The following is a 9,827-nucleotide window of genomic DNA, read 5'->3' as shown; positions in this document are numbered from 1 at the left end:
ATAGGGAGCCACAGCAGTTTATTGAGGGTGGGAAAGGAAGGATGATATGGTCAGGCCTGTACTTTAGGTTACTTGGCAGCTTTGTAGAGGGTCAAGTGCAACGGTGGACAAACTTGAGGCAGGGAGACCAGTTAGAAGGCCACTGCAATAGACTAGGCAAGAGGGTCTCAACTAGGGTGGTGGCTATATCAGTGGAGAGAAGAGGATGAATATGATAATGGATAAGACTTGGCAACAGATTGGATATATGGAGTGAGTGAAAGGGAAGAGTATAGTATGATACAAAGGTTGTAAACCTAGATGACTGGGAGGGGTGGTAGAAAGTCAAATGCGGCAGCACACCTGAGGATGGCTGCTGTGAATGACTTCAAGGGTCTAATCTCATAGTATAATGAACTCTCTGTTTATTCAGCAATAAAGTAAACGTTCAGTAAAGTAAAGTATAACATTCATAGCCACATCCTTAAGTAAAACATGTCATTCAGTTTATGTATCTCATAACAATGGCAACATCCTTAATCAATACCAAGTATCCAAGTAAAGTCCTTTTTTCAAAATACCACAGCATCCACCTCTAGGTCACAGTAAGAACAATCTTCTTAATCAATACACAGTGTCCAAGTAAAGTCCTCTCACATCTTTACTCAAAGCTGACTTCCAAACCCCATGGCTCCTCCTCCATGGGTCTGATGCTCCCAGATCTTGCCTGGGTTCACATGCAGAGAGCATCTCCTGCTCCTTGTCCCAGCTTCCACTCCAAATTCTTCCTGCTTCTGCCTGACAGCAAGCTCCAGGGGCTCCTGCCCGAAGCTTCTGTTTCTAGGAAAACAAAGCTTAACAGATCTATAACCATATTTATACACATTACTACTGCCATCATCTCAATTCACTCGTAAAGACCAATAGACAGGGCTTCTGTCTGAGGAATTAACATAGATCAACAGTTAGAGCACTGACATCACAAACATTCTTTTTTTTTCAATTTTTTTATCAGTTATTTGTTGTTTATTCATTATTTAGGGTTAGTATGACACTTGAGGAATTGGTTGTGTTGTTGTACATATGCAGATCTTTTTATATAACATGGAAATTTACAACTATTGTGATACACACACACACACACACACACACACATAGGCAAACAAAATCAGGTCCTCTGGAAAGGTGATACATTAGTGCCCTAATGGAGGGGAGCACAAAGGTAATCAATGCATCAATAAAGAATTACTACTGTATGGTGTTTTGTATCTAGGAGTGTTGTCTTCTGGCCCTAAGGGAACCTGTAGCACCTAAATACAAAGCAGGTAGTTTATATACCTATGGGGCACTGGCTGTGCTTGGCACCAACCACTGAGACTCTACAAGTCATATCCAGCATCATATGCTAACTACAACAGGGTTCTATTCCCCATTTCTAACTTTAGGAAGAAACTAGAGTGTGTTCACAGGTTTTACATTTCTGGTGTTTGTTGTTGTTGTGTTCATCCTTCGTTGCCGAAGAAGACCACGCCATCAGAGAAATTATGACATGACTTGCACTTGACTTTGTTTTGAGTGAGTGAGGGCTGTGCAGGTCACCAGCCTCACTTCTCCTCCAGAGCCATCTGAATCCAGTGACCAGATATTCTTCAGGATGACTGGAGATGACCCAGGATGAGGCAATTGGGGTTAAGTGACTTGCCCAATGTCACACAGCTAGTGAGTGTCAAGTGTCTGAGGTAAGATTTGAACTCAGGTCCTCCTGACTCCTGCACTGGTGCTCTATCCACTGCACCATCTAGCTGCCCCAGAATCATAGATTTAACACTGGAAGGAACTACAGAAGTTATTTGAGTCCAAACTTCTCATTTTATAGATGAGAAAACCAAGACCTGTAGATGAGAAAAGATGGAAAATGAATTACTGGGTATTGAATGGCTTCTTGGAAATGATGATGTAACTGAGCAAACGATACTCAGATCTGTAACTGTTTATGAATAAAACCAGGAAGTTAAGGGTAGATATAAGGGACCCCAACAGTGAAAGAATGCAAACCAAGGTAGATCTTTTTTTTTTTAACAACTTGTGCTAAAGGTATTGTGTGAGTTTGGTTTGTTTTTTAATTTGGCTTTTGAGATACCCAACAGAATTATGCCATGTGGACTTTGTTGTGGTTTCTTTGGTCCAAACTATTTGGGAAGCCTCTTAGAAGAACCAGTGCTTAATTCCCTCCCGGAGCCCAGAGGTCGTTCTAGAATTGAAGATTTTGATGCCAACTGCACTCCATTTAGTTTTCTGATGAGAAGGTTGCTGTTCTGTTGCTTTCTGTGCTGCTCTGTGACATTTCCTGAGCACTGGCAAGCAATCCTAAAGTGGACTTATCAAACTAGCAAGTTGGGGGGTTCATTGAATTGGAGAGAATGACCAGAGTCTGGAAAGGAGACAGCAGCACCACCCTAACCCCTGGACCTGACGATTAGTCAAAATACTTTATAGGTCCTGATCTCATCAACTGAGGTGGCCCAGTCAGGGGAAGCCAAGCCCCTGGCCTGCAGCTTTCAGCATGGCGGCGGTGGCAGGGGAGGTGGTAGTGGCAGTGGAGGTGGTGGTGGTGGTGGTAGTGGTGGGGGCAGCAGCAGCACCCACAGCACCCCTGGGGAGCAAAGAAAGACAGTGGCAATACAGGCCTGCAGCAGCCCTCTGCATAGGGAGATAGTCAGGCCTGCCAAAGGGGAGACAATCATCCCTTGGCACTGGCAACAGCTTAGCACTCAGGTCTACAGTAACAATCTGCCCTTGCACAGGGCCAAAGAGCTTGGGCTCTAGCAGTGGCAGGTGTCCTTCTCTGGAAGAGAAAAGGTGCTGAGCTGGACAGATCACAGCAGCCAATGGAGCAGCACAAAAGAACGTTACTGGTTATGTGCAGCATGTAACAAGCAGGTCCAGTGTAGCCCACTGCAATGCAAAACTGACTTGGTCCGCCACATTGTTGCCAATACAACAGTGTACATAGTGTGACTGTGGTAACATAACTCTTCCACAAGGAAGACTTAAGAGTCTGTAATGCGCCTAAGGAGGAACATCCTTCCAATGCCTGTTCTTATAAGCCCCCAGCTAAAAAAAATTCTTATATTTTTAAAAACAAAAATATTTCTGGTGTTTAATCACTAATCAGAGGAAGGGTCTGCCCTATTTGAAAAGCAAATCATACATAACCCCTCAACCCCTGTCATGTTCTCTTGATGGCAACACACTCAAAGGTTTCAAAATTGTAGCTCCTTCTGGATTCCCCAAAGAGTGTCTGCGCTCTTCTTTAAATAGCTCTCCTCCTCCAGGTTCAGGTTGACCTCCACCACATCTGAAATGCCATTCTGCCCTAAGACACATGGGACAGTAAGGAAGACATCCTCATTAATGCCATATAGAGCCTTAATAATGGTGGAAATTGGATGCACTCTCCTAAGATTCTTCATAATGCTTTCTGCCAGATCTGCCACAGATAAGCCAGTGGCCCAGGAAGTGTAACCCTTCAGTCTGATTACATCATAAGCACTTTCAACCACCTGTTTATGAACATCTTTCCAATTCTCTTCATCAGAATCAGTTCTCAGAGAAGGATGAAGGTTCTTTAGAGACACATCAGCAAGATTCACACCACTCCACACAGGAACACTGGAGTCTCCATGTTCCCCAAGGACCCATCCATGACAACATGAAGAATGGACACCAAGTCTCTCCCTGATTAGATAACAGAAACAGGCAGAATCCAGATTGCAACCACTTCCAATAACATGTTTTTTAGGAAAACCACTTAGCTTCCAGGTCACATATGTCAAAATATCCACTGGAGTGGAAACAATAAGCAGCTTACAATTAGGGCTATATTTAACAATATTGGGAATGATGAATTTAAAGATATTCACATTATGCTGGACCAAATTAAGACGACTTTCTCCCTCTTGTTGATGTGCCCCAGCTGTAACAATGACCAGTTTTGAGATTGCAGTCACACTGTAGTCTTTACCAGAAACCATCTTTGGTGTTTTGAGGAAAAGGCTGCCATGTTGGAGATCCATCATCTCTCCCTTTAGAGTGTCTTCTATTACATCAACTAGGGCAAGTTCATCAGCCAATTCCTTTGTTAAGATACTAATTGCACATGCCATGCCAACTGCACCAACCCCAACAACAGTGATCTTGTTCTGGGGAAACTGGTCTTCTTTTAGGACATTCAAGATAAGCTGATCCTTGAAAGTTGATGCAATTTTGGAGGGCAGCTGCGGGGATAGTTGGTCAGGCTGCAAAAGTTCTGAGTGAGATGTGAGGTTGCTGCTCCCAGGCTTGCACCACAAACTTCTTTCTGTTAGGCCTCCCCATAAGCAAGTTCCCCTATCCCCTACATATATATATGTATATATATATATATACATATATATATATATGTATATATATATATATATACATATATATATATATATATATATATATACACACACATATATATATGTATAGTTTCCAACCAAAGATTCTTGATTGATTCAGAGGCAAGACTCAATCAAAGGCCTTTGATTGGCTAAAACCCAAACAGCAAAAGATGCTACTTTGCTTGCCATTACAGATGGTGGTACTCTTTCCATTAATAACAAAATTCAGAATCAATCAATCAACATTTCATAAATAGTAATATAATTTGTTTGCATAAAACAATCATTAAACATTTGTTACACACCTACTACGTGCCAGGCACTGTGCTAAGTGCTAGGGAAACAAAAAAAGGCAAAAGACAATCTTGACCCTTAAAGAACTTACAGTCTAATGGGGGAGACAGTATGTAAACAAATATATACAAATCAAGCCATATCCAAGATAAATGTCAAATAATTAACAGGGGGAATGCATTGGAATTAAGAGGGAAAGCTTCCTGTAGGAGGTGGGATTTTAGTTGGGACTTAAAGGAAGTCAGGGAAGTCAGTAATGGAAACAGAGGAAGGAGAATGTTCCAAGTATGGGGGACAGCTAGAGAAAATGCCTGGAGTCAGAGATGGAGTGTCTTATCCAGTGTCACTGGATTGAAGAGTAATTGTTAGGGGGTAAAGTACAAGAAGACTGGAAAGGTGTGGGGGCTAGATTATAGAGGGCTTTGAATGTCAGAGAGCATTTTGTATTTGCTCCTGGAGGCAATAGGAAGCCAGAAGAGAGACTAGTTTGTGGGGAAAGATAATAAGTTCTGTCTTGGGTAAGTTGAATTGAAGATGTCTGTAGGATACATAGTATGAAATGTTCAGAAAGATGTTGGTGATCTGACACCAGAGCTCAGAAGAGAAACTAGGACTTGGCATATAGTTCTGGGAATTGTTTACCTAAAGCTGAAAACTGAATCCATGTGAGTTGATGAGAACACCAAGTGATATAGTATATAGAGGAAAGAGAGCCTGGGACAGAGTCCGGGGATTCACCCATAGTTAGAGGGTGTGATACAGATGAAGATCTTGTAAAGGATCCTAAGAAAGAGGGGTCAGAAAGTAGGAGAACCAAGAGAGAAAATGACATGAAAACCCAGAGGAGAAAATATCCAACGACAAGAATCACAGCACCAAATGTTGCTGAGAAGTTCAGAAGGATGAAAATTGGGAGAAAGACCACCAGATTTGGCATTTTAGAGGTCGATGGTACCTTTGGAGAGAGAAGTTTCAGTTGAATGACGATATCAGAAGCCAGATTTAAAGTGAGAAAAGTGAGGGTTTTAAAGTGAAAGGAGAGTAAATAGAGGCAACAAAGATAGATTTTTCAAGGAGTTTAGCCATGAAAGGGAGGAGAAATATAGGATAACTAGATATGATGATAGGATCAAGTGAGAGGATTTTTTTAAGGGTGAGGGGGACATGGGCATGTTTGTAGAAAGTAGAGTAGAGTAGAGTAGAGAGTAGTAGTAAAAAGTAGAGAGAGAGCAGAGATAAAAGAGGGGATAATCTTGGGGGAAAAGGGAATTGGGACAAGGGCATATGTAGAGGGCCTGGCCTTGGCAAAGACATCAGAGACTGGACTGAAATTGGACATAGTAGGTGATGATGATAGAGGCATGTGAGATAAGAGAAGTAGAGTTCTTGGTGAATGGCCTCAGGTTTGTTTCTGTTTGGGTGATATGTGAGAGGGTTCCTCAGCTGAGAGAGAGGGTAGAGAAGGTGCAATGGGAAGTTTAGGTGAAATGAGGTTTGTTCTGAAGGCAAGCTAATGATGAAGAAATAGATGAGTTATCCAAAGAGACCCATGTGAATGCACAGGGATTTTTATTCAGGAAAAGCCTATTCTAGATGGCCCCTGGGGTCCTTTCCAACTTTGAGATTCTATACAGATTGATCTCATTCAGGAAGTACATGTACCCTTTTCCTCCCCTCTCTCTTAAAAAGAGTAGTTAGCATCTTCTCTCCGCTAAACGTTATTATTATTCCTCTTCCACAAATAAGAAAAGAAAGACCTAGAGAAGTCTGGTGATTTCTTCAAGAAGCCACTTGGAAGTGGTTAGATTTAAACCCAGGTCTCATCAGAGTCTTAAGTATGGCAGTTTTTCCATTATGCTTCCATCATTCAAAGAAAGGGAAAAGTAGAGAATTCGGTGAGAATTGAGGGAACCTATTTCACTCTCAGTTTTTTTTATGAGGAAGTCATTCCTGATATGAACCCTGAATGCCCCTTCCTGTAACCTCTCTCCACTGCTCTAGGTTCTATTTTTAAAGGTAAAGGAGAATACACCTAATCTCTCCTATATCAGATGTTAGAAGACAGTTATTATCTTCATTATCATCATAACTGACATTTGAATAGTGCATTAAAGCTTTATATAAATGATCTCATTTGGTTCTCCCAACAACATTATAGAGCAGGTTCTTCAGATATTCTTTCCATTTTCCAAATGAGGAAACTGAGTCTCTGTGATATCTTCACTATCATATATCTTCACATATCATAGCTATATGATAGTGTCAGGGGCCATTTTGAATCTGGGCCTCTCTTTCCTCTCTACTTCCTTGCCTTTCTCATGCCATGGGGCTTATAGCTGTTGTTGTATTCATCCTTCGCTGCTGAAGAAGACCATGCCATCAGGGAAATGATGACATGACTTTCACTTGACTTTGTTTTGAGTGAGGCAGGGCTGTGCAGGTCACCAGCCTCACTTCTCCTTCAGAGCCATCTGAATCCAGTGACCAGATATTCATCAGGATGACTGGAGATGGCCCAGGATGCAATGGAAGACCTTGGTGTCTTTAGGCCAAGGTCTATTCAGGTACTCACTTAGGGTGAGGTAACCCCATTTAAGAAGTAATCAGGGGATGGCCCCTTTAATGAGGTAAAGAAAAAAGGGCTTATAGCTGAAGGAATTACTTCAGTTATCTGGACTTCAGCTGGAGATCTCTTTCTATTCAAAGCAGTATAGCTCATAATTTTTTAACTTGCTTTAATGATAATTTCATCCTTCAAAAGTGAAATAGCTTTAAAAATTGTAACAGAGCACTGGATCTAGAGTAAGACCACTTGAGTTCAAATGCAACCTTAGACATTTACTAGTTTTGTGACCATGAACAGGTCTACCTGCCTCAGTTTCCTCATTTGAAAATACAGATAATAGTAGCTACCTTCTAGGGTTGTTTGTTGTGAGGATCAAATGAGATAAATACAAGTTATTATTATTATTATTACCCATTCCAACTTCATTTTACAAAGGCAAATTTAATGGTCTGAGTGAAGAAGGGACTTGCTCAAGAGGTCACAATGATAATAAGGGGTAAAAATGGGGTTTGAGCTAGATCCTGAGACTCTAAGATCTGGGTCCTCTGATCTAGGTCCAGTCTAAAGGTCCAGTCTTTTTTCTCCCATCTGCTTCTCTTCCTTTAGGCTAAACAAAGTCTCAATTCCCTGTTAGAGACTGTTAGGTGGTGCAGTGGACAGAGTGCTGGAGAGAATCTGAGTTCAAATATGACCACAGACACGTACTAGCTGTGTGTCTCTGGGCAAGTCACTTAACCTCTATTTGCCTCAGTTTCTTTGACTGTAAAAGGGGAGCCACCAACCTCCCAGGGCTGTTGTGAGGATCAAATGAGATATTTGTAAAGCATTAACTCCGTGTCTGCCACATAGAAGGTGCTTAATAATTACTTGTTCCTTTTTCTTCTCTGGTCCAGCTTATCCTTCCTAAAATGTGTTCCCAGAAATGAATTGAAGAATAGGTTCTTTCCTGTTCCATCTTTCATTGTTCCTCCAAAGAATGACAGCTGCCTTCTCTTATCTCTTTACCTCTCCTCTAGGCTGCTAGATCACCATCACCCCATGCACCACCCCCCAACTTCACATAATGTGCATACACTCACACTTTACAGTAGATCAGTACAGCAGTAGACTTTAAAGGTTTAACTGATGTGCTACTCTGCATCACTTCACCCTGGTCCATTGAAGGCAATGCTTTGAGCTGTAGGCAGCATGAGGTACAAAGAGGTCACAGAAAGGAGCAGTCCCATCTGGTCAGAGGGAATCAGGTACAGCTTTATGGAGAAGGTGATATTATAGATGAGTCTTAAAAAATACTATTTTAAAAGATGATCAAGGTTTCTGGGGCAGTGATGGCAGTCCAGGTGGAGGGAATAATACCAAAAACAAGTGACTTACATATGCATTATCACGACTGATCCTCACAACTAATTACCCAAGCCCCTTTTCAGATAGTTTTCCTGATGACAAAACTAGCCCCTTTTCTCTGCCTAATTGCCTAGGAATCAATGAATATTTCTTGACTTCATTTGAAAATAGATCGATAAATAGGCAGTGAAGACAAAAAGACCTCAAGGTTGACTAATATAGATAGATCTTTCCTGGCAACAGCCCAAAGGAAACATCCCCAGAGGAAACCTGAGGTAATTATCTAGATAATTCAAGCCCCAAAGCCCAGGGAGTCTCATTTATCTGCTTATTTACAGGCAGTAGTATTATTTTAGCCTAAAGCTTCCTGAAAATTGCCTCAACTAGTCATAAAGGCAGACGCCTCTAATACACTTTTCTCCAAATTGCATGGAAGGGATAGTTATTCTCAGCTCAGAGGAGGTCAAAAGGCACTCCCAAAGTCCCACAACTATCCAATGATGGCGCTGACGCTCGAATCCGTGTCAGGGAGCTCCCAGTCCTAGGAGGCTTGAGATAACCACACCACCCTGTTTCCTGCCTATGTAGGCTAGACTTGGCCAGGAATTTCCTATGCGCCAGGCTTCTATGCGGGACTGAGGAGCACGTCAGGGGCGGAGCCAAAAGGGACATTATGAATATTTATAAGACCACCTCTAGCCCGAACCCAGTCCCCAAAAGGTTGGCAAGAGCTGGGTCAGCTTGTGAATATGCAGAATAGCTATATGTCGCTCGCCCCCGCTCGAATCTTCTCCCTTCTGAAGACGTGGTCTCAGCACACTAGAGCCCCGCCTCCTTATGAATATTCAGTCAAGCACCACCTAAATAGGCGTTGCCTCGCCCTCTATCTTTTTCCCACTTCCCCTCCTACGGCCGGGCCGCTGAGTATCCCGAATTTGTAAATAGAGCACCGCCCCCCTGAGCTTACGGCCTCTCCCCCTTCGTTTCCACTAGCCTTCTCTGTGGGGCAAAGGCGAGTCTCAGAGAGCGTGAGCCACGCCCTCTTATGAATATTCAGATAGCCTACTCCCGAAGTGATACAGCCCCGCCCATTTCTCTCTCTTCTCCTGGATAAAAAGAGCCACAAGAGCCTAGGCCGCTAATGAATATGTAGATAGATACTGCCACCCTCCCTCCCCCCGCCTCCGCCTCCGCCTCTCGCCCCCAACGGTCTCTCCCTT

General features: G+C 42.5%; 1 pseudogene; it reads right to left on the bottom strand.

Moving 5' to 3' along the window:
• Window positions 1-369: 369 nt before the first annotated feature.
• LOC140505163 (L-lactate dehydrogenase A chain pseudogene) lies at window positions 370-4,363 on the bottom strand (annotated as a pseudogene).
• Window positions 4,364-9,827: the final 5,464 nt, after the last annotated feature.

Source organism: Notamacropus eugenii, chromosome 5, assembly GCF_028372415.1.
Source record: "Notamacropus eugenii isolate mMacEug1 chromosome 5, mMacEug1.pri_v2, whole genome shotgun sequence".
NCBI classification, from domain to species: domain Eukaryota; kingdom Metazoa; phylum Chordata; class Mammalia; order Diprotodontia; family Macropodidae; genus Notamacropus; species Notamacropus eugenii.
The sequence above is the reverse complement of the archived record's forward strand: the minus strand, read 5'-3'. Positions and strand labels throughout refer to the sequence as shown.